Source organism: Artemia franciscana, unplaced genomic scaffold, assembly GCF_032884065.1.
Source record: "Artemia franciscana unplaced genomic scaffold, ASM3288406v1 PGA_scaffold_60, whole genome shotgun sequence".
NCBI classification, from domain to species: Eukaryota; Metazoa; Arthropoda; class Branchiopoda; order Anostraca; family Artemiidae; genus Artemia; species Artemia franciscana.
In genome coordinates, this window is record NW_027062699.1 from 271,187 (window position 1) to 297,622 (window position 26,436).

General features: G+C 35.7%; 1 protein-coding gene across 14 annotated transcripts in view; it reads right to left on the reverse strand.

The window, feature by feature from the left end:
• LOC136042072 (uncharacterized) overlaps positions 1-26,436 on the reverse strand; it is a 522,356-nt gene that overhangs the window by 79,777 nt on the left and 416,143 nt on the right. For 8 of the 14 annotated variants that reach the window (XM_065726954.1, XM_065726953.1, XM_065726947.1 and 5 more), the window contains 2 exons: positions 13,294-13,473; positions 7,611-7,903 (listed from right to left, as the gene is read on the reverse strand). The gene's annotated coding sequence lies outside the window, so the exon portion shown is untranslated. The other 6 variants (XM_065726950.1, XM_065726956.1, XM_065726958.1 and 3 more) reach the window with 6 other exon arrangements.

Here is a 26,436-nt window from a genome sequence, read left to right on the forward strand (position 1 = left end):
TCATGGAAAAAAAAACTCTGAACCTTAGAGCATTTTTAAGTTTTCATCCTTCAAATATTAATAACCCCCAAAAATAGGTAAATAGGTATTAATAACTAATTAAAATTATTTAGAATCACACCAAAACTAGTACCCTCCCCCTAATGCCTAGTTCAAATGGAAATAGAGGAACTCCTTTGAGAGAAAATAGCAAATAACGATATCAGCTGTTGCTCGTAATAATATAAGTGAATAAAAAAAGATTAAATTACCAGCTGAGTACGTCTCATTTAAATAACAGCTTTCAATCAATATTCCGAAAAAGATCATAATTATGTTTAAATCTAAGACACTCACTAAGCCTTAAAGAGTAAAAAAAAAAGTTCCCGATTTATGTCAACTACTTTATATTCTACATCGCCATAGACTATTTGTATCGCATTGGGTGTCAGCGAGTCTCTCCTAATAACATACTCCCATCATCACTGTTTTCTATTTTTGACTTTTTCAATAGACACTATTCTTCTTTTTTACGTATGGGCGCTTTTAAACATACGGTAAGACTTTTCCTCGACTGAAAGAGCAAAAAATGTTGTAAACAGTTTCGCTTTACTGGTTCACAAAATATACATACATCTATGGACATTTACTGCTCATTGGGACATTACAGGGACATTACAGCTCAAATGTGCTCCAGTGATAAAGACATCAATCAATCCACCTAAACACTACTTAGGAAGAAATTCGAGCTTTCAGGAAATAAAAATTAATGAAGATGATAAAATGCGAAAAAGTAAGATAGAAATTCGTATGTCCACCCGATTTTATTATAAAATAAGGTCGAAAATAGTTCAATAGCACGCCGAAACATTGATTTTTTGAGAATAAGAAGTTGTGTAGCAGGAAACCGGAACAGCTTAATTTAAATCAACCTGAACCACCCAAGGTTACCGCCAATAACCTTAGCCAAGCCTCCAGTAATACATATCTAAACAACGAAAACAAAAAAGGCTGGCAGTATAAATTACCATAGAAATAAAGAGCGGAAAACCTTTTTGTCTGTCAATATTAATTAGACTAAAAAACAGAAAGTATTATTCAGTCTTCAGGACTGTAAATTTCACTAACACACTAAGAAGACTTCTTGGTTGAAATGATGTCATCTTGCAAAAGGAGACTTGACAGCTGTCTTAGGGATTTTCTGGGACATGTCAGTATTATCGAACTAAATATCAGCTGATAAAATTTATATTTTGTTCTCATTATTTACCCATTAGAGTTTGAAAGAAGAATCGGGAAGCTAAGAAAAAAGGAAGCTTCCGTCTCCTTCACTCCTAAAAACTATTCTTATAACTACATGAAGGATTCGTCGCTGATATGCTGATGGAAATAATCCTTCTTCAACCAAGCCCGAGGTGATTTGGGAACCAAACATCCGTTTCTACCTCCTATTATCTTATTTATTTTGTCAAAGTCACTAAAAAATGCCATGAAAAATTGATACTTGCCTAAATTTAACTTCCATTTAAGATCTCCCAACAGTATTTTACCATGTGAAATACGAGGTATTAGTTCAGAAACTGTTCACTGAATTCAATATTGACACCCTAGTTCCTAAGAAGTCACCAGTTGCAGCTCATGATGATATGGTAAATAAAAAAAAAGACAAAATTACCAGCCGAATGCGTCCTCTCCCCAACCAAAAACCAAACTGTTCTTCTCTTAGAACATGACCTACAGAATCTCAAAATCATCATACTAAGTATCATCATACTAAGCAGGTTACTTCCTACAGAAACTAAGCTAAGGCTTCTATAATTACCACACTCACACTGATTATTTTTCCAATTAATTAAAAAAAAAATTCCCAAAAATTAATTTTTTTAAAGAAAAGTAAAAAAAGGCATTTTAAACTTAAGACCATTAGAGAAAACTTCTTAAAATAATTCAAACTCAAAACAACCAGAAACTACTATTAAGGGAATAAATGAAAACCAAAACAAACCGAAATTAAATAAACAATCATAGCAAACAGAGAGATATAGGTACTAATCTACAAGCAAATCTTCTTTGGCTTAGGAACCGTTTAACGTTTGTTAATAGTTTTTTTAGTATTAATAGGTTGATAATAAATTGAATATAAATGAATAAATAGATCTTAAAACGAATAAAAAATAAATTTACGTTCAAGTGCAAAGTAAAACAAATAAAAATTCTTACAAACAGGATATCACACACAAAATTTTCTAAAATCAAATCCTAATCAGAAGTTTCGGAAGAGGGCTCAAAAAATTAAATAAGAAAAGGTCTAGTTGCCCTCCGACTCACTTTTTAAAATCCCCCTCAACGTACCCTGAGGGTTCGAGCTTAATACTGTCAGTAGTTCATGACAGATTACACACACACCTTTTTGATACGCTGGGTGCACGTAGTATCTTTTGATTTAGTTTTAAATGTCCTTCAACATTCGAAACAGTTTTAACTAATTACTCTCAACCGTTCCGAACACACCCAGAATCAGTCGATTGTCCTCGGAATCTTTTTCCAAAGATGTGAGGGGTTTTGTCACCCCAACAGGTCTTACTTAATATAATAAATCTTTCTTAAAATGTAAGAGCGAAGTTATTTGATCTTTTGACTATTTTAACCTTAATTCTCATGAGCCTTTCGGATATACCCACAACAAACATTTCTCCTATTCTTAATGATAAACCCTGTATGTAAACAATAGGCAAATTGCAAAATTTACAATCTTTTCCCCAGATTTATGGGGGTATTGCATCCCTGGATGCATAGTTCTATTAGATATTTAGACTAATTTAAACGTATTGAAAATTAAAAAAGAACTGATCATTGTAAAGGAGAGGAAGCATCTAAAAAGGGCAAGAAAAAGAAAGAACTGGTTACCTTCCAATCTCCCTTCAACATCCCTTAACCTACCTTGAAAGTTTCAACTTATAATACCCCAAGTTATTCCATATTCGCTACTGATATTCACTTTTCAAAACCAACAAAATATAATTAATTTTGATTGTGTTTGACATTCCTCTCAAAATTTCCTTAAAGGTTTTGCCTTAATACTCTAAGCTTTTTCTAGGTCCATGATTAGACACAAGTGTTAATAATGGGCAACTTGAATAACATGGTGCCCTTGCCCTGGGGCTGGGAGGGTGTCAAACCCGGAAGAAGTTATTTGACCTGTGGACTATTTTAGATAAAATGGCTATCTCAAAACTTTTATTGAATGAATGGTTGAAAAAAATGTGCCGGAAACTGGTTGCCCTCCGATCAATTATGGCTCTTAAAAAAAGACACTAGAACTTCTTATTTCAAATCGAAGGAGCCCCATCCAAAGCTTGAACGACCTTTTCTTCAATATGAAGTTCCTCTGGCAAAAAAAAATACCAATAATGCACTGAACCTTTATGGCTCTTCACTATAGCACTGATACCTCTCATAGATTTGGTTTAATTAAAGTTTTATTAAAATTACTACTTGCTTCCCCTTTTCTTAAATTTATTTAGAAAAATCATTTACCACATTATCAGCACCCAGGGCCTATTTATTTTTTTGTATCCATTGATTATCATCTCTAATGCTTCCTCGCATGTTTGCTTAAGATAGTACAATTATGCTTAATACAGCTAATTGCCTAATGAGAATATTGGACAGTTTTGAATTGTGGTTTAATTTTCTGCAATTTCAGTAATTTTATCAAAGGCCTCCATTTGTCCTTGGTTTATATTTTAAAGCTTTTTCCACTTTCCTTACATTCCTTTCGATTTCATAATACTTTTTGTAAAACCCCTCTTCTTTTTTGTGAAACAAAGGCGACTTCACGATTAATTATAACTGCATTTCCAACAATCCTTCGTAAGAAACCATCTGCAATTTCGCAAAGTTTTTCCTAAAATAAAATTGTTCCACCTATTTTCTACATTGTAGAATTTCAAACTCTCCAGTTTAATATTTTACTCTTCGCTTACCCCCTATATTTCCCTCCCCTCTATATTCGTATACATAACAGATGGCAATGACCCTTATCCTATTTGATTCTTCCAGTATATCCATTCCAAATTCGAGTGAATCAATAGTTTTTTGTTTTGTTTTTTTTAAATAAAAAGTTCTAATAGGAATAAATCCTTTGAATAGACAGTGATAAATTTCAAAAAAATACTAGATATTTTGGGTACATATGGAGGGACCGCCGTTAGTAGTAATACTGATTAACGCAGTAAGTATTAGTAGTGATAATACTACTGATGACGTTCACTGCATATGTGACCAAAATTTCAATTATTCTGTGAAATTTACGAAATTATCTAGGTTACTTTTAGCATGAAGATCTAGAAGAATCATTTACTGTCGTATGGAGATTCTTCATACACATATATAAAAGACCAGGTTAGAGAAAATAGTTCTTCCTTTTCCAGTCTTCAGTCATTCAGTCATTTTTTTTGCGAAAAAAAAAGAATCTTTTGGAACCTTCCTGATATAAAGAAAAGATCAATGGAGACATGATCCAATTGTTGTTTGCGATATAACTGACAAAATCAACACCACACTCGAGATTTATACCAATCTCACAAAAATATAAAACGAGGACGGAAATCAACAAGCGCCTGTAGTTTCATCATCTTCTGGAAGTACATGGGTAATATCAAAAGAATCTGACCAGTTAGCTTTCCATGTGGATCTTCTGATGTTTCTTTTTTTCTTGATGTTCATCTATCAAGTAGCAAAAACAGGAAAAATTCAATGGCAACCACTTCAGTTACTGACCATTTTCTGGTGACTAATCAGTATATAAGAGGGTATCAGCAACTCCTAAACAGTTTGTTCAGAAAGATAAATTTTGAGACTATTGTGGTAAACATCTGGTTGTCAGCCAGTGATCCAAGGAAGTTCAACACAACTGTACGGAAGTTAATGGGACAGCAGAAGTCAAAATCCATTCTGAAGGACGAGCAAGGAAAGAATTTAACCGCAGAAATAATTAATGCCCACTTCTCAAATATTTGCCGCCAACAGCCTCCCCTCAATACTTTACCACAGAATGGTCCGATTGAAACCATCCCTGTCATCACAGTTTCCCAGGTCCAAGAAAAACTCGAACACCTAGATATTAGGAAAGCCTCTTACCCCGGCGAAATTCCTATAAGGCTGATACACGCATGCTCCTCCTTCCTGGCCACGCCATTGGCTATGATGTATAACCAGTGTCTACTGGAAGGCGTTTTTCCAGATAAGTTTAAAAAGGCATATATCACACCTATTCCGAAAAAAACATCACCGACCTCACCGTCAGACCTTAGGCCGATTTCGAAGACGCCCATCATCTCGAAAGTCATTGAAGACTTTATTCTACAGTGGCTGCTAGCAGAAGTAGAACATAAAATCGACCCTATGCAGTTCGGTTTTCGTCGAGGGCACAGCACAACACATTATCTGGTCAGATTACTTCATGATCTACTAGAGCATCTAGAGATTTCGGAGGCCCTTGCTAATATAATAATTTCTGATTTCGTGAAAGCTTTCGATCTCCTTGATCACGAGACTGTTATCAATGAAGCCCGTGCCGTGGAGGTCTCGCAGTTTCTGTTGTGCATCATCGCAAGTTTCCTTTCTGGTCGTCAGCAGTGCGTACAACTTGAAAACGGAGAAGCATCCAACTTCCAAGACATCACATGTGGAGCAGCTCAAGGAAGCAAGCTAGGTCCCATCTTATTTGTCATTGTAATCAACCGACTGATGAGACAACATAAACAAAGGTACAAGTTCGCAGACGACTGTTCAATAAGTCTACTACGATTCCTTCCACAAACACACGACCAACTCGAGCCCCTGGTTGCAGAGCTTCGGGATCAAGCTGATCAAGTGAAGCTCCAGCTAAGTCTTGAGAAAAGCTGTGTGTTGCGTGTCAACTTCCTAAAGAAGAAGAGCATTGACGAACCTGCACCTCTCCAAATAAAGAAATCAGTTAAAATACTCGGGATCACACTAAGTGACGATCTTAGGTTCGGAGATCACATCAACCAGATCACAGCAAAAGCAGCTGGTCTTCTAAAATCCGTTGCAAATCTCAAAAGGTTTGGAATGACAGAACAACTCCTTCTTTCGTGCTACAAAACTTATGTCATGCCCATAGTCATGTATGGCTGTCCTGTCTGGCACCCATCGCTCACAGAGAAAGACAGAAGTCAGCTTGAAACAATTCAGACAAGAGCCTGCAAAATAATTCTTGGATCAAATTACAAAAACTACGAAGAAAGCTTGAGCGAACTCAGGCTCCCAACCCTGGATGAAAGGAGGCACGAAACACTGATGAAGTTTGGAGCTGACATCCTGAAGTCCCCAACGCACCGAGATATCCTGCCTCAGTTTACTTCAGTGACTCACGCACACAAGACGAGGGTGGCAACTTTTAAAAAGGGAAAAGAACTGTTAGAATGCCCGCCTACACACTCAACGACAAGATTTTTAAACTCCTTCGTTCCATACTTCGTGAAGCACTACAACGACAATATCCTCAAATCGAAGTGATAGCTCATCATGTGTGTTCTTTATGTTGCGTCTTTTTGCGTTTTTCTATTTTCTTTTTTTGTTTGACGATACCCATGTTATTGCATTGTGATAAAGGGAAAGAATAAAGATTATTATTATTATTATTATTAGAATAAAGTATAAGCAAAAAAATAAATTTACTACTCCTGGATTTTTTTAAAACGAGCATTTATTTATCACTGTTATTTTCAAAACTTTTTTTTAAGTTACTACGGGGCAAAAATTGTTCATATCAATGGCTACATTGGTGAATATATAAGTCTATTAAGATGAAGCTGAGATTTAATACCGAGCCCCCAGCAATACACATTTAAAGCAACGAAAACAAAAAGCCTGGGAGTTTCAGTGACCCCAGAGGAAAAGAGAGTCAAACCTATTGTGCAAAAGGGGGCATGAGAGCTGTCTTAAGGATGTTCTGGGACCTTCTTCTGTCTTAGGGAGTTTAGAGACCTACTGGACGAACATTTAGCTTTACCCAATTAAATACCAGCTAATAAAATTTCCGTTTTTGTTCCCATTATTTCCCCATTAGAGATTTGAAGAAGAATCGAGAAGCTAAGAAAAAAGGTAACCTTCGTCCCATCTCCCTCACTCCTTAAAACTATATGAAAGATTCGCTGCTGATATGCTGAAGGAAAAAATCCTGCTTCTTACATGCCTAATGCGATCCAGGAACCTCAAGTCCACTTTAATTAGCTAGTTTATAGTCTCAACATCACTAGAAAAATTCTTAAAAAGAAACTTATATCTGACTTAATTTGATTTCCATTTAAAATCTCCCAAAAATATTTTACCCTCTGAAATGGAATTCATTAGCTCCGAAATTAGTCTCATCGATCAATATTGACTCCCTTATTCATAAAAAGTCACTAAGAAAAGATACCAGCTCCTACGCAATTTAAGATAGTAAATTAAAAAAAAATTACCAGCCGAGTACGTCTAATTAAGTTTCAGCTGTCAATCAAGTTACCAAAAAAGATCATACCCCTGTTTGGATCGAAGACACCCAATAATCCCAAGTTATCGAAAAACTAAAAATAATTATTTTCCCGACTTATGTCAACTACCTCATATTCCACTTCGTCAATGTCATCGCATAGGGTTTTGGTGAGTTTCTTCTCTCCTAAAAACATGCTGCCGTCATCACTGATCTCCATTTTCGACTTTTTCACCAGATGCCGTTCATCTTTGAAATTCGGACTCTTTCCCAATATACGGTGATTGTTTTCCTCGACCGAAAGGGCACAAAATTGTTGGTAATTAAGCAGTACCGTTTTACTGTCTTCATCCATGTTCTCCATTTTCGACTTTTTCAATAGATGCTGTTCTTCTTCTTCGAAATTTGGACTCTTTTTTTCAACTGAAAGGGCACAAAATTGTTGGTAATTAAACAGTACCATTTTACTGGGTCACTAAATATAAATCAACAAACACTTACAGTTCAATGGGGGCTCCACTAAAGGGCATTTATGCAAACGTGTACTCACTAAACTCAGCTGTTTAACAACCCCCCTCCTTTCCCCGCCATTGCCCCATATATTTTATAGATTAACACGCTTGGATTCAATGTCGCAAAGATGCTTCTTTTGATGCAAAATAACAGAGAAAGATGTTCATAATTAGATGATAAAATATAAAAAGAGACAAAATTACCAGCCAGCTATGTCTAATTAAGTTTCTTCTTTCAATCACGTTATGAAAAAAGATCCTATCCCTGTTTAGATCTAAGATACCCAATAAATTTAACTTTTAGTATAAAAGTTATTCTTTTTGTGACTTACATTTTATTCCTTTTCTTTTTCATTGCATAGCTTCTTTTTATGTTAGTAAGCGAACAAAAATTGACTTATCTCATGTTATAAAATGGTGTCGGAAAGAAAATCTTTTCCAAGTTAAAAAGCAATTTAATACTTGAACTAATACGCCTTGATACGGTAGTTTATCAATTGAAGAAATATGCATACAATACTTGAGCTCTTGAGAAGCATTGCACGAGCTACAGACACGATAGGGGATGGCTTTAAATATTTAAGACCAGAATTGCTTACACTGAGTGACGCAAAAATTAAAAAAAATATATTTTCTTGGTCCGGTCCGGTATAGAATATCCCGGAAACTTCCTAAAGTCATAATTTCAAACAGTGGCATATTCATTCCAAAAGATACCCGTAGTCTTTCCAAAATAAACAGTTGAAATCGAGGACTTTTTGAAATTTTTAATTAATTAAACGATAACTTAAATTTATGTTGATATATTGAAATTTATATGTGATAAGTGAATCGTTGTTAGTTAATGCGGATCGCTTTTGGGATGTTAAGTTTGTTCCCATTTTATCTGGTTTTTGATGTTACTGAACCTAGGCCTTCTCCAGAGTTCTTGGTATCTTTTATTTTATTTTAATAGCTTTTTTATATTATTATTATTATTTTTTATGTTTATTTCGCTGGACGTGCCAGCGGGTGGTGTTATTGACCGGGCAATGACGGGAGAATATGTTTAATTACACTTGTATGAATTGCTTGTAGTGAAGTATGAATGCTGTATTTATTTAAAGAAGTTTTTTCCATCCCGTGCATTACGAATTTGTCTTATTAGCCGGGCTCTGGACCTTTTGTTATTTGTTTTATCATTATAACGAATCTGAACCTGAATTTAGCTGATTCATTTGAAGTTTAGACAGTTACGTACAATAGAGAAACTTTAAGGAGAAACTGACGAATGTTACGACAGTTTTGACAATGTATATTAGGGAAGGGGTTTATTAGCGATTGAAACGATTATTATATTTGGAAGGAGCGTAAAAGAGGCGTTGCCTAATTTCTATCTAAGTAACAAATGCGCCTCCAAATTCATCCCCAAAAAAAGAATTATCCAACATTTGAATGAGGTTTTTTTTCAACCTCATTCTAAACATTCCGAGGAGGAAACCCCTAACCAACAAACAACTTTCAGAAATAAATATGACCTTAATACTTTTATCTAAGGAGCTCGTGCATTTATCCTCAGGAATTAAAATTATGCGTACATGTTGCATAAATATCTCTTGCTCATTGTCGAATCAATTTATGGTTTGTCGTAAACATCAACAATTAACAAAGGATACCAAAAGAAAACGTACTAAACACATCTTCGAACTTGCATTTCATCCAATCAGGTTGTTCTTAAACTTCCTTCTCAAACGGACACAACGGAGAAAAGTTATTGATGAACCCTTAAAGTGTTTTTTTTTTCTAAGGACAGGTAAATAAATCAGAGCGATGTCGTCACACAAAACCTGAATCAGACAGGCTTTCTACAAATAAATTCATTTTTGAGCAAAAATTCCAATAATTAGGAGGCATCTTGTTCCATATGGAACACGTTGTTCATGGTCCAAATAAACCTTCCGTCGTGATTCCGAGAGCTCACGTTTCACAGCTAACAGTCTGATTTTGATTTGCTGACTTATCTTCCAATTATTCCTAACTTTTTTTTCTACATAATAGAAAAACATTCTGAGCCTTGGCTATTCTACTGCTATCGCCTTCAATCTGTCTACCGTCTTGTCAATAGCACTAAATAACGACGAAGAGTCCTGGTTGAACTTCGCTGAGGTAAGGATGCTGGGACTGTTTTGAAAAACTGTTCATTTTAGTTTTATTGATTTTATCCTCTTGTAAGTTGTTTTTTCTTATTTGTATTGCTGAGGACGGCCCTCGGACATAGGGCCGAAATATTCATTCTAATTTGTTTCCCACTGTCTTAAAAAAAAAAAATCCCTATTGTTCTTCTTGTTTTTGGTGTTTGCAATAGCACTACCTAGGTAAGTGAAGTTATCCACTTAACCTACCTTCTCGATACCAAACATTACCTCTTCATCTTCACTTCTTCAAAGTTCAGGAAACCTGGCCTTCTTCCCGTTAATTTTAAAACCTGTTGGCTACTGGCTCCTCGAGCTCCCAAAAATTCAAATAATCATTCATTTTGCTAACATCTTCATCTAAGACGCTCAAGTTATCAGGACAAACTAAATCTAGAAGAAGTTATTTTCCGAATAGATACCATACTCTCCCATAGTCTTTGACAAGTTTCTTAGGACGATCCATAGAAATGGGGATTTTGTTTTTCATTATTTTTCGGATTTAAAACAAAGGGTGAATTCGCACCAACCATTTCACAAGTAATTTTATATTTTATTTAATGAATATTTTTGGGACTTCCTCCATTAGGCATAAAATTAAAAAGTATTACCACAATCTGTCTGTGCAAGCCCTTAAATGTGTTTTCTTTCAATTCAAGTTATAATTACATATAGAACTGTAATATTTATTTTTAAAAATAATCAAACCTCTGCTAAAGTTTCTCTTAAATAAGAAAACTCTTAAATTGAGATTGATTCTCGGAGTTGCAAGGGCTTACACCTGTCACACCAAAATAGGTAGCCTCCCCCTAATGTCTAGTTCAAATGGAAATAGTGGAACTTCTTTTGAGAGCAAATAGCAGAGAATGATACCAGCTGTTGCTCATAATAATATGAAAAAATAAAAATGGATAAAATTACCAGCTAGGTACGTCTCATTAAGTTTCAGCTTTCTATCAAATTACCGAAAAAGATCATACCCCTGTTTAGATCTAAGACACTCAATAAGCCTCTAGTTATAATAATAATGATAAAACAATAGTAAGAGCTCATATGGCACTTGTGACGAGGTCGGAAGAGCCAAGAGCTCATATGGTATGAGCTCTAACAAAATTCTAAGAATCAATAGATTGATTTAAAAGGAAAATCAGAGGCTTAATGCCGGTCGGGATTTAAAATGAAAGCTCTGAGACATGAGGTCCTTTGAAATATCAAATTTCATTAAGATCCGATTACCCACTTATAAGTTAAAAATACCTCATTTTTTCTAATTTCTCCTCTCCCTTCAGCCCCCAGATGGTCGAATCGGGGAAAACGACTTTATCAAGTCAATTTGTGCAGGTTACTGACACGCCTAACAATTTTCATCGTCCTAGAACGTCCAAAAGCACCGAAGTCGCCAAAGCACTGGACCCCCCCCCCCCTTACTCCCTTAAAGTAATCGGATCCAGCCCTGTTATGTCAATCAGGTATCTACGACATTTGCTTATTCTACCCACCAAGTTTCATCCCGATCTCTCCACTCTAAGGGTTTTTCTTAGATTTCCGGCTTCCCCCTCCAACTCCCTTAATGTCACCAGATCTGGTCGGGATTTAAATTAAGAGCTCCTTCACAGGGTCCTTCTAAATATCAAATTTCATTAAGATCTGATCACCCATTCATAAGTTAAATTTACCTCATTTTTCTAATTTTTTCGAATTAACACAACCCCAACTCCCCCAAAGAGAGCAGATTCAGTTGGGGTATGTCAATCATGTATCTATGACTTCACTTATTCTTCCCACCAAGTTTCATCCCGATCTCTCCTCCCTAACCGTTTTCCAAGATTTCCTGTTTCCCCCTCCGACTCCCCCAATATCACCGGATAGGGTCGGGATTTAAAATAAGAGCTCTAAGGAACGAGGTCCTTCTAAATATCAAATTTCATTAAGATCCGATCACCCATTCGTAAGTTAAAAAAACCTAATTTTTTTCAATTTTTCCTCTCCCTCCAGCATCCCCGATAGTATAATCAGGGAAACGATTGTTATCAAGTCATTTTGTGCCTATCCCTGACACGCCTACCAATTTTCATCGTCCAATTATGTTCCCGTTCCAATTATGTAAATCACGTATCTAGAACTTGTGAGTATTCTTCGCATCAGGTTTCATACAGTTCTCTCCAATCTAAGCGATTTTCCAAGATTTTCGGTTTCCAAGATTTCTGTTTCCCCCCTCCAAACCCCGGTTCCGATTCGAATTGAAAATGGAGCATTTGAGACATAAGATCTTACTATATATCAAGTTTCATTAAAATCCGATCACCCATTCGTAAGATAAAGATACCTAAATTTTCACGTTTTCTAAGATTTTCGGTTTCCCCCTCCAGCTCCCCCCAATGTCACCGGTTCTGGTCGGGATTTAAAATAAGAGCCCTGAAGCACAAGATCCTTCTAAATATCAAATTTCATTAAGATCTGATCACCAATTGGTAAGTTACAAATACCTCATTTTTCTAATTTTTCCAAATTACCCCCCCCCCCAAAGAGAGCAGATCCGGTCCAATTATGTCAGTCACGAATCTTGAACTTGTGCTTATTCTTCCCAACAACTTTCATCCTGATCTCTCCACTCTAAGAGTTTTCCAAGATTTCCAGTCTCCCCCCCAAACTCCCCCCAATGACATTGGATCCAGTTGGGATTTAAAATAAGACATCTGAGTTACGATGTCCTTCTAAATACGAAATTTCATTAAGATCCAATCACTCCGTCAGTTAAAAATACCTCATTTTTTCTAATTTTTCAGAATTAACCCTCCCCCTCAGCTCCCCCAAAGAGAGCGGTCCGTTCTGGTTATTTCAATCATTAATCTAGGACTTGTGCTTATTTTCCCACCAAGTTGCATCCCGATCCCTCCACTCTAAGCGTTTTCCAAGATTTTGGGTTTCCCCGTCCAACTCCCCCCAATGTTACCAGATCCGGTCGGGATTTAAAATAAGAGCTCTGAGACACGATATCCTTCTTAATGTCAAATTTCATTAAGATCCAATAACTCATTCATAAGTTAAAAATACCTTATTTTTTCTAATTTTTCTGAAATAACCGAAATAACAAGTGCCATAAAAACTGTTCCCGATTTGTGTCAACTACCTTATATTTTCCATCGCCATAGACTATTTGTATTGCATTGGGTGTCAGCGAGTCTCTTCTCCTCTCCTAATAACATGCTCCCATCATCACTGTTCTCCATTTTGACTTTTTCAACAGACGCTGTTCTTCTTCTTTGAAATTTGAATTATTTTCTAGGTACAGAGAGACTCTTTTCCATTACTGAAAAAGCACAAAAATGCTGTAAACAGTTATGTTTTACTGGTTCACAAAATATACATAAATGGACGTTTACAGCTCAGTGGGGGCTCCAGTAAAGTACAGTTATAGTAAAGTGCACTCAATAAATTAAGTCATCCCCCAACCCCACACACCCCCCCGCCCCTGGCATTGCTCCACACATTTAATATTTCATCACACTTGAATTCAATATCTAATTAAATGAACAAAACAGGATTTTTTTCAACTGAAGTTAAGGAGCAACAATAAAACTCAAAACGAACAGAAATTATTCCGTATATGAAGGGGTTACCCCCCTCCCCTAGCTCAGTGCCTTTTCTCTTCAAGCTAAAATTTTTATAACTTTTAAAAAAGCTGAATATTCTAATAAAACTGGCCTTGTGTTTTAGGATTCATTCTTAAAAAATTGGGACAAACATTCAAAATGAAGAAGGTATTGAGGAGGAAGGTAACCCCTTCTAAACGGAATAATATATGTTCGTCTCGAATTTTAATGTGGCTTTACTTTCAGTTGAAAAAAATATTTTTTTTAAGTTACTTTCTGATCTTTGAAAATAATGCCGTTAAATCTGGCTCAAATTTCATGAAAAATCCCCCGTAAAATATTTTACTTAAGATAGACCCACCCTTAGCAAACTTTTAGCTGACAGGCTAAGTTATAACAATTTTTCCGATCACTCCAAAATCCTCCCTTCAGCGAAAAAAATTTGCCGGAAATCATCAGCATAATCTAAGTCCAAAAAAGTTTTTCTTCCCCATTTGATTCTATGTTATCCCACTGCCTTTACTGTTCTCCTCAAGACTAAGTTCATCCAAATGATCCATATTAAATGGGGTAGGATAGGATTTCACTAACTCCTGATTTAATACAAAACCTTCTGTTAACCTCCTTTCCTATCTTGACCGCAACAATGTTATTCTCGCACTAGCACTAATACTCTTAATATATTTGTCTGGTATACCATACAAGGATAAGACCTTCCCTAAGCTCTTCTATCTACAGAATTGAACGCTTGCTCATAATCCATCAAACTGAGGAGCAAACGTGTTTATTGACTCAGACACTCCTCAGTAATTAACCTAAAGGAAGCCCTAGAAGGTCAATCATTTTGATCAAGTTTCCGTCAATAGACTGACGTGTGCTTTACTTAATCTTTATTCGACCCTTCAATCAACCCTTCAATCTTGACCAAAGCTAATGTAACACACTGCTTTTGATCAAAATGATTGAGTCATTCAAACTTTCTATCAATCACAGTCAACACTTGACTCAAACGTCAAACAGGTTCCTAGACTCATGCTAGAGTCAATCGATTGATGAAAGCTTTTGATCAAAATGATTGGCCGTCTAAGGCCTCCATAAGAGTGAACATTCGGTCGACACATCCTCTACCTTTCCTAAACCCGCACTGTTCTCCTCTTAAAACTTTGTCAACAGCACCTCTCAGTCAAAAAGATATCATATTACTAAGTAATTTGGTACCTACAGAGACTAGGTTAATGTCCTTTTAATTACCATATTGACTCTTTATCACTTTCGGTACTTATCTGTTAGAGCAAACAACACTCAAGAATTACACTGTCTAATACCCGAGAACAAACCGGTTTCATTTGTCAGTTTTAATAGACAATTAGCTTACGCTCAGTGGAAAACAAGTAATGGGTGACATAACACATTGGACTGATATAATTTGGGATATATATTTGTACATTAGAGGGGAAAGTAAAGTATTTGGACAGCGGGAAGTTAGAAAACAATGCTTACTTCATATTTGGCAGAATCATTGTAGCACACTTTGCATGCATCCTCGTATACTTTACCTCCCCCCCCCCCTGATGCACAAATATATACCCCGAATTATATATATTCTCAATGTATTTTCCCACCCGTAACTTGTTTTTCCAGTTTTTGTTTCGCCACGGTAGATTCAATTTATAGGTAAAGGAATTCACATCAGAGACGCATTGCGATAATACCTGGAAACTATCACACATTAGTGGAGGGGGTTGGGGTTAAAGCATTGCGGGTCTACATAAAAAATGTTTTAGCAGCAATTATTCTGGATATTATGAAATAGATATTGTTTCATTTGGAAAGACCTAACTTCACTTCTTGGGTGTCGTGGCTATCAGACCTTTAATTTTTACCTTTGTACCTTTTTACCTAATTGTACCTTTAAAATTGGGATAAATCATTGCGGCTCTACATACAAAATGTTTTTGCAGCAATTATTCTGCATATTTTTAAGTAAATGCTGTTTCATTTGGATTAACCTAACTTCACTTCTTGGCTGTCGTAGCTAGAAGTACTTTCTAATTTCCATAATATTTTTCCTTATAACCTCTCGGCCAATTTAAGGACGACTAGCTTCTTGTTTGGCCCTGGATAGTAGGCCCAAAAGGACGATCTTTGGTAATGTGTCAACTTTCAATTCTTTGGGAGAACACCTAATAAATCTTTCACCAACACATATATAAATAAATACTTATCATAATGGAAATAAATCGTGCAAAAAACTAAAAACGACATTATTTCAAACTTTACAACTTTTTTGGAAATTCTTGTCTTATAAGTAAAAAAATAATCATCGCTCTTGTCTATATGGCACATGCGATCAAGGTGCATTAATTCCAAAATTTTAATTTTTTATCCTGGAGAAAAATTATATCTTTAAATCTGCTTTTCGAACACATATAGTTTTCCACTCTGGTCTTTACAGTCCCATTCATAAATAAAACAGCATTATTTTGTATAACCCAGTATTGATCCTAAAATTGCAGGAATTACTCCAATTTGTTTACTGTTTTTGTTATATTGGATCTTCCTACTTAACTGTAATAGCTTTATTGTAAAATTAAATATAAAAAAACAAGTTTTTTAACTGCAAGTAAGGAGCGAAATTAAAACTTAAAACGAACAGAAATTATTCCGTTTATGAAAGGGGTTGTCACCTCCTCAACACCTCGCTCTTTACGCTAAAGTTTGACTCATAACTCTACTTTTTAGAAAAAATAAAAAACTTTTTTCATTCTATATATTTCATTTTATCATTTTATATTTGAAATTTTTCTATATATTTCAAATTTTTCATTTTATATATTTGTTTATTTAATATCACATGTTAACTAAAACCTTAACAAAACAATATCCCCCTCCAAATCCTGTGGCATGATATGCAGGAGGAACAATAAAAAAACACAAAAAAGATTGGATTCATTTAAAATTTCATAAGGACGTAAAAGTGGTAAAACAGGAGAATATGGATTATTATGGAGAAGATAGACAATATAATGACATATATGAGGGGAGAGGGGGGGATTTAGGGGACAAATCCCCCTCCCTTTAATGACGTCCCGAGAGAGATACGAATTTAATAGCTGTACAGTCTGTTTATAAGTGACCCATCTGAAACCAAAATTCAGTTGCGTAAGTTTGCCAAAATCCAGGGAGAGAAGGGGGGTTGGACTTGAGCTAATTTTCCCTAATCAAGTGAAAATGACAGTGAAAAATGAAAAATGAGCCATATAGTACCATAACGGCAAAAATATACTAAAGAAAACTATGTCATGTTTCTCTGGATGCTTTATCTAGACGGGTTTATCTTAATTTCGACATGATTTTTTAAGAAACTAAATGGTACTTCTCTGTTATGGCGCATATCTATATAGAAGCTAAGTAAAGTTCGTTTCTCTGGCTAATCCTAATAAAATAGCTCAAAATATGATGCAAATATAATACTTTAGAAACAAATTTGAGCTATATATTTGCAAATTCGGGGGGATGGGGGTAAAGTATAGCGGGTGAGCATCCAAAATATGTTAGGTATAATTATTTTACATATTACACAGTGGGAATTGTTTTCTAACTTCACACTGTCAAAAAATTATACCCCAACCACCTCTTGTGCAAATATATAGCCCAAATTATATATTTCCCATCTATTCTGTTACTTGTCAAAAAACTAATGAAAAAACCGGTTCTACTTAGCTTCTATATGCATAGTCACTATAACAGAAAAGAACCCACTAAATTTCACCTGGAGGACAAACTGGGGTGAGAGAGTTGACAGTTCCTCCACCCCTCTGCCCCATGGCTAATTACACCCCTGAAATTTTGCATAAATATCCATTATTGTTACATACATATAAGAAATATAGCTCACATCAATTATTAACTGCTAGAAAAAGAAAGACAATATTTGTAAGTTGCCTTACATCTATTTCTTTTATGACTTCCTTTTCAAACGGACACAGCATAAAGAAGTGATTATTGTTGCGTCTATACGATCAACCGTACATTCCCAAGAGCAGGTAAAAGAACCAGAGGGATGTCGTTGCAAAAAGCATGAATCAGACAGGTTGTCTGCAAATATATCCAATTTTAACCAAATATCAAACAAACTAATAGACGTCTTGTTACATTACGAGGAACGCGTTTTTCCTGTTAAGAGTAACAAATTTCTTAGGAGGTAAAGGATGCAAAAACTGATGAAACAAAGACAACATTTAGTTACTGCGTTACCGTGAATGTCCAAAATTTGCTTATATCAACAATTCAGAGAATGTCCGAAATATCTTTTTTTCTCCTTGGATTTTCCCATTGGAGTTACAGTTAACTTTTTCAGTTTTATGCAGCATCTCATGGTGACAGGTTGGGTTAGGTTTTCACCGATTTCTGAGATTTATAACTTAATTGAACCCAACCCAAACAGAAGTAACTTTTACCATTAAAGCTTGCATATGACTGAAAAAGCTGATTCGCCACTCTAATTGAATACAAGCAGAGAAATAGGAATTTCGGACAAACACCGGTGAATGTCAACATTAACCAGATTTCGGGCATTCACAGTAACAACTATACTACAATGACTATTCTCTCTTCTGGAAAAGGAAGATCGAATTTTGAGTCGCTCTGTACAGACAAAATAAGGAGTGCTACCTTTTCGAATCTCTACTTTTTATCTATTCTTTACATATACTAAAACTGGCTGCAGCACCAAGCTGCCTAACACAAACACAGCTAGGCATACTCCTCCTCCGTACCAACATATCTAAAGCCACCCTCTTTACACCCTCCCAAAAATTTCTAAGTTTCCTTAAATCCTTCGTCACCTCCCCGACCTAGTTTGGGGACAATTTGCTTTCTTTTTGGCTCCAGGTGACTGGCTGAAAAGGAGAATCTGTGAATAACAATTTTATTTTATAGCTTAATTTAATTATATAGCTTAGTGTATGAAACATGGTTAGTCTGATGGGCTTTTTTTAATAAAAAAAAATATAAAGGGTAAGTAACATAATTTTTTTTAGTTTAGATCTGCTTCGGAGGTATTTCACTCACTTAAGGAGGATATTATCTTTAAATGAGCTCCACTGGTTGCGGACAGGGATGCACTCCCCCCCCCCTTTCTCTAGTAACTCTGAGCAATTATCAAAGTATGAGAATGAGAAATAAGGTTCTTCTATTTTTAGGAATTTCTAGTTTCCCTCCTTCTCTGACCTTGATCATCCAAAATAAATACGATAAAATATATTAGGCATAATGGTGCTGCTCCCGGTCGGTCAATTTTGCTAATAGAATGGCTTTGCTGATAGAATTGCTGATAGATAGGCCCCATCCTAGGCAACTTGGGAACAACCTGCCCTTCCTTTGGGTCTTTGGATGGATGGAGTGAAAGCGTGGTCATTGTACAGATGCTTAAATGGTAGGATGACAAACTTTTGAAGCTATAAAGAGAATTCAAATATCAGAGAATGATAGGGTCAAGCACAAGGAATTCCACACACACACCCCTCCCGCATCCCCCCCCCGACATCACCAATTCAATAATATGTGCATAATTCTACACTGGATAGACTCCATATTAAGCTTCATAACAAAACACATCCAGGTAGATGAAAATAAAAAATCAAGAATGATAGTAAACCATCAAACTGGGATCGTAAGAGGGTCAAGCACAAGGAATTCCACACACACACACCCCTCCAGCATCCCTCCCCCCCCCCGACATCACCAATCCAAGAATATGTGCATAATTCTACACTGGATAGACTCCATATTAAACTTCATAACAAAACACATCCAGGTAGATGAAAATAAAATAAAAAAAAATTAAGATTTTTAAACTGAAAGTACGGAGTAGAATAAAACCATAAAACGAACAGAAGCTATTCTGTATATGAATAAGTTTGCCGCCTCCTCAATACCATAATCTTCGCGCTAAAATTTGACGTTTTGTTCTATTATTTAAGAGTGACTCTTGTTTTATTAGAATAATAAACTTTTTTAAAGTTAAAAAAAATTAGTGCAAAGACCGCATTGAGTAAGGAGCAGCCCTCCTCATTTACATGATAATTTCTGTTTGTTTAGGTTAATGTTGCTCTATTGATAATGTTTCTAATGTTAATGTTTGCTTAGGTTAATGTTGGTCTGTTTGTTTAGGCTAATTTTTAATGTTACTCCTTAATTTCAGTTGAAAAGACTTGCTATTCTTTATTTAATTTCTTATGTTTTTTTTTCAATAATGCCAAGAAATCTGTCTCCCTCTCTATGGAAAATTCCTTTTCCCCACGAAAATTCCTCAATGTAAAGATCCTCCTGGATCTTTTATCTACCAAAAAATGTAAAATTCGAAATTTTAGTATATAGGAACTTGAAACTTCTACAAAAGGGTTTTCTGACCTTCAATTTCTGATCAAACGAGCATCCTCTGAAGTTTCCACGACCATAAGGATAGTCGTGAGGATGAGGAAGGGGAATTTTCCCAATTAAAAGAATAAGTTCTGTTCATATTGGTGTTTAATGGTGCCATTTACTTTCATAGTAACAGCGTAGACCAGAAATATTCCCAGAAATTAAGAGGGATTAAAATAAACCTCACTTTTTTGATGTTTTTTTAAGTTTTGTTCCCCTCCCCCGGAGAAAATAGCCCCCCAAACAAAAGTCCTGAATATGGACCTGGGGATTATACATCAATTTCTACCTACACCCTCCTCTTGTTTCTGTTTTAGAACTAATATTTTTCGATAGTGACAGGGTGAAGACATAAAGCATAAACAAACATAGAAAAGGAGAAATAAATCTGGCTTTAATGGTTTGTGACGTCCGATTTTCTTTGTTTTTGTGACACACAAAAAAACAGCCGTTTTGTAAATCATTTTGACAGACTTTTATATCATGACTTTAAAAAACCAACGATTCCAACGAAGCTGAACATGTAAAGATTCTAGTTTGTGTTGTACCCAATTAATTGGGTGAAACTGATAGTGGCCCGAGTCCTTGGATTTGTAGAACTCAGCACGGTGGTTCAGTTGCACGAGGGTCTAAAATTCGGTCCGGAAAATTTTTCGGAGACGGGGGGGGGGACGCTTCATAAGACTTCGCCTATAGCGCAAAAAAGGCCAGAAATTTAACTGTGTTTTGTAGAAATTTTCTCTGTTTTTTATTTCGATATTAGCCTAGTGCGCTAACAATTGTGAACTGTGAATTCTCGAGAAAAATTGTGAATTCTTGATAATTCTGGTTTCCCTTTTCTTTAATTTACCCTAACGTATCTCGAGAACTGTTCATATAAAAACTCACTGCGAGTAAAGAAGCCTTAAAAGCACATGTAACCATACTTCAACGATTTAAGTGGGAACCTGAGTAAAATTGGAAATTGATCTTAAAAAAAAAAATTTAATACTTTTTGAAGACACTTTCTCTTTCCACGATAAATCTATAAAAATAAAAAGTACTGGAAACTTTTACTACGAAACTAAAAAACAAATAAAGTGATCAAAAGAATGCACAGGTCAATATATATAGCGTTCCCACTTCTGATGTATTCATTTTCACGGTAATACCAGTAGGCCTATATGCCCTACCAAGCTTAACATTACCTTTCTAACCTTGCCCAAATATATAGCCCACATTAGGCTATATATTTCCCATAAATTTATTGATTCTCAATTTTGTTACTGTCGATTCAATTTACAGGTAAACCGGATTTAACAAGGGTGACGCTAACAGAGTATAAACCGTATCTAAAATATCCAGGCAAGGAGCTGTAAGTAAGCGACCAGGCTCAATAGTAACCGACACCCTAAAAAACAGAATTTTGATACCAAAAGATATATCCAAAGAATCGACTTCTGCTGATTCTAAATATATCAGTTTCATTAAGTTTAGTTTTGCACAACAAAGGCTTCTAGCCCGAGAATACTTGCCAGATTTTCAAAAAAAAGGAAATACCCCAGAAGTCATAGAATCCTAATGAAAACCACATCATCAGATTCAGCATATCAGAGAACCATATAGTAGAAGTTTCAAGCTCCTTTCTGAAAAAATGTGGAATTTGTATTTTTTTTTTTTTTTCCAGATGAGAGATTACGGATGCGTGTTATTTCTTTCTTGATGTTTCATTTTCCAAGGGTGATCATAAACAAATACAAAGTAGAAACAATAGGGAAAACAAAAGTAGAAGGGTGATCATATGGACCCATAGGTCCAAGAATATCGGGAGAGGGCTCATTCGATCGATGACCAATTGACCAAAAAGATTGGAAGCCAACTAAGTCCCCTCCAACGCCCCTTTTTTCTAAAAATTGGACATTAAAAATTTGAGATTTGTTTGTTCACATTATGTTCCATTTTGTTCAGCATACCTGAAAGGCCGAATAACTATTCCTTTAACGATAACACGACCCATCACAATCCATGGGAAAAGGTCTTTAATTTATAAGATTTGCCCATTGTTTGCGTATAGTATTTGTTATTGGGAAGTATGTATACGTGTCTCGGGTTGGGGGACGTATTTTCTGCAGGGAATTTTCCATGAGGAGGGAAGTTGCCAGAGGGTGAATTTTCAGTGGAAATTTTACACTGGGGGATTTTAGCAGAATTCCTATAAGACATTCTTCTTATGTCTTGCTTTTTCTCTTCACTAACTCAATTTTACGCGAAGAGATATTAAGGGTAGTTGTCCGGGGAAGTTTTCACCAGGATGAAATTGTCTAGATATAGCGGGGCGAGGTCTGTATTCTATATTTATTCAATAAACCTCATTTGATGTTTTTTTTTGTTTTTTTTAGTTTTTTCACCCTTTGTTGAATAAATATAGAATTTAGACCTCGCCAGACTGCCCGCGGGGCTCATGGACTAATACGCTTCACTCTATAGGCAATGTTACCTGTAAGCAAGCCCACTTAATGCATTTTTAGTTATCCCCATGGAGGAGGGGGGTCAACCAGAAATGGATGAGCTTCTCTAATAATGACAAGGAAACAATATGAGATCGTCAGAATCTTGCTATATGCAGTTATACGCACTTTAGAGCACTTCTGAAACAAAACTAATCATTTACCGAAATTATTACGTATTTGAAAGGGGTTGCCCCCCTCCTCAACCCTAAAGTTTAATTTTGTCCCAATTCTTTGAGAATGAATCCTGAAACAATAGGTTCGTTTACCTAGAACAATAAGAAGCTTTTTTAAAAGTACTTACAAACTTTAACGTAAAGAGAGAGGTGTTGAGGAGGGGGCAACCAGCCTCAGATACGTAATAATTTCTATTCGCTTTAAGTTTTAACATTACTCCTTACTTTCAGTTCAAAAAACTTATTGTTTTTCAATTTAATTATCCTTGAAGGTCCATATTGGATTTGCGACAAACAACGATTATTATATCTGGTAAGAATATAAAAAAAGTCAGCACTTTATTCGTATTAACAAACATTAAATCAGGGTTTTCAACTATAAAATGAAATACTTTAAGTGTACTCTGTGACCAAATGCATTTCGAGTGAATCAAATAAAGCCGGATGATAAAGTAACATAAATATATGGGTAAACCGGTTAAAACAGGAGTAAATCATGGAAAAATGCATGAGAAATGCCCAAGGGGTATTTTCTTAAAGAAAAAACTGAAGAGATGGAAATATGTTAAGAAAACAATTTCCTACTTTATTATATGCAGAGAAAGCATAGTTAACACATTTTGCATGTAGCCTCACTATACTGTTGTCCCACCACCCTTGAACAGTTCTGGTTAGGATAAATTATGGTGGAAACACCTTTAAATGGGTTAACTAAAAATTTTCGGCATATTATGAAACAAGAATTGTTTCCCTAATACGTTTCCTAAGTGTTTCCTTCCTAATTGTTTCCCTAATATTTACCCATTTGGGTAAATATTTCACTGTTTATATTATTGACTAGTGAATACAGCAAACATACCACTCGATACTTTTTTTATGCTCTTTACGAACATGATACTCACTTATCCCGCAAATTCAAATTTAAGCCCTTTTTAAGCCCTTAAAAATGACCAAATATTTCTGATTTTTGAATGTAAAGAAGGCTTTAACCACGGATTCCAGAATTACTATTTGATTACAATTTCATTACTTTTGATAAACAATTTCTCCTTTCTTCCGTCCGTCTTTTTTCCTAGGGCAGAAGAACTAAGGTAGATAGTCATAGAAACTATAGTTTTCCAAGTGTTTGGTTAAATGGCACGGGTAAACGGCGGGAGTAAGTATGACTTAAAATCGAATAATTGTGGGCATCAAGCCATGGCTAATTGTAGAAAAAGCCAAGACAGATAAGTCCGATTGAGTGAGAGGTAAATCTGGCATTAATCCAGTAATTAGGATTGTATACAAATGATGTTAGTTCATTTATTTCATGTTTCATTAGTTCATGATTCTTCTGTCGGCTTCGGCATTTTTTCGACATAAAGGAGAAACGGCAGTGATTAAGTGTCCTTACAGAAAAAGAACATGGCAGATTTGTTTTGAATTTTTTTAGTTAACTTAATCTTGACAAATCAATGATTGGAATTATACAACTTTTACAAAATGGATTTATAATGAAATAGCAAGTTTGAAACAAATGTTACAACTCATATTTATGTCCAAAAAATATAGAATGAAATTAATATTTTCAAGGGTCCTAAGAGGGCTTAAAATTGAATTTAGGAAAAAAGAGATTGTTATATTTCGAAAGAACATAAAAAATGCCATCTACTCGTATGATCAATTTATTTGAATGTCAATAATATGAAAAACAAAATATTTACCCCCATTTATAGGCTAATACCTTTATTTAAGATGCTAAATCATTTTGGTAAATATTAATTATTCCATAATATTTAGAGAGGAGTGGATTGTCACAAAAACGAATTTAAACATTAAACAAAATAATCTAGGCTAATTGTTACCCCTTTTAATGCATAGTTTTTCCTTCTGGAGAGCCACAAATCGATGGTTTTACCATAACGGGCAATTCAGGTAGCTTTGAAATAAACTAACCTCTATAGGCTAGTCAGCATTGCATCCTGAATCCAACAGGGTAGGCTGTATTCTAATTCAGGGTGTATATTCGCATATTCGGGGGGGGGCTGGGGTAAAGTTCATTTTCAATGCAAGTGAATTTTAAATTTGGATTAGGGATGGAATTCTGGCTATCCAATAGAGACATGTTTATTTCTTAGTTACCTGAATAGTCCGTTAATATAAACATTACCCCCAATATCAGTCTTTTGACTATGACCCAAAACTGCGTTTATTCCCATTACAATACTCAGAAGAAGAAAAGAACAGAAACTCACATTTAAAAAAAGTAAAATCCTTCCACATTGTCTGACTTTCATCCAGCATGGACAAATCAAGATAGCCAACGAATTTATGTTGGAAAGAGTCCAGAGTGTGACGCGCAGATCTTTCCACACAAAGCATGTCAAACCTGTTTAGTTGTATCAATGAAAAATTTAATGAAATTTAAGTGCTAATAAGCAGTGTGCTTCCATTTTGGGGATTTCCCTTCTAAACAGGTGTTCTGTTTTGGGCAGGAGCCTAGCTACGGCATTTTTATTGACGGGAGGGGGGCAAAAGGGGGTACTAATGAAGTAGGTGATATTCAAGCAGTAGTGAAGAAAAGTATTTGTTTAAAAAATACGATACTTGGTGAATTTAATAACATTAAGCAATACATCATAAAAACAAGAGCCAAGAGCTATATGGCACTTGTGACGAGATTGGAAAAACCAAGTGCTTCTTCCCACTAAGTTTCATTACAATCTTTCCACTCTAAGCGCTTTCCAAGATTTCCGGTTTCCACCTCCAACTCCCCCCAATGTCACCGGATACGATCAGGATTTAAAATAAGAGTTCTGGGACACGTGGTTCTTCTAAATATCAAATTTTATTAAGATCCGATAACCCTTTCCTAAGTTCCCCCAGATCGTCAAATCGGAGAAGCGACTATATCTAATTTAATCTGGTCGGGTCTCTGATATGCCTGCCAACTTTCAGCGATCGCTATACTGATCACGTATCTAGTTTAAGATCTTCTTCATGTAAAAATTGGCGTGGTCTGGGATTCGAACATGAGACCTCTCGCACCCTCAGCGAGATTCACACCCCTAGACCACAAACTGCTTAAGAGAACAATCATTTATTTTATCGGCGAATAAAATTCTTCTCAACCACCTTGATCGCTTGCTCCCCCCCCCCCAGCTGGTCGTATTGGGGAAGAGGCTATTTCTAATTGAATCTAGTCTGGTCCCTGATACGCCTGCCAACTTCATCGTCCTAGCTTATCTGGAAGTGCCCAAATTAGTAAATTCCTCCAACTCCCCCAAAGAGAGCGGATCCGGTCCAGTTATATCAATAACGTATCTAGGACATGTGCTTATTTTTCCCTCCAAGTTTCAACCCGATCTCTATACTCTAAACGTTTTCCAAGATTTTGGTTTCCCCCTCCAACTCCCCCCAATGTCACTGGATCCGGTACAAATTTAAAATCAGAGCTCTGAGACACGAGGTCCTTCTAAATATCAATTTTCATTAAGATTCCGATCAACCCTTCGTAAGTTAAAAATACCTCATTTTTCTAATTTTTCCGAATAAACCGTCCCCCAACTCTCCCCCCCCCGAAGGTCGAATCGGGAAAATGACTATTTTAAAT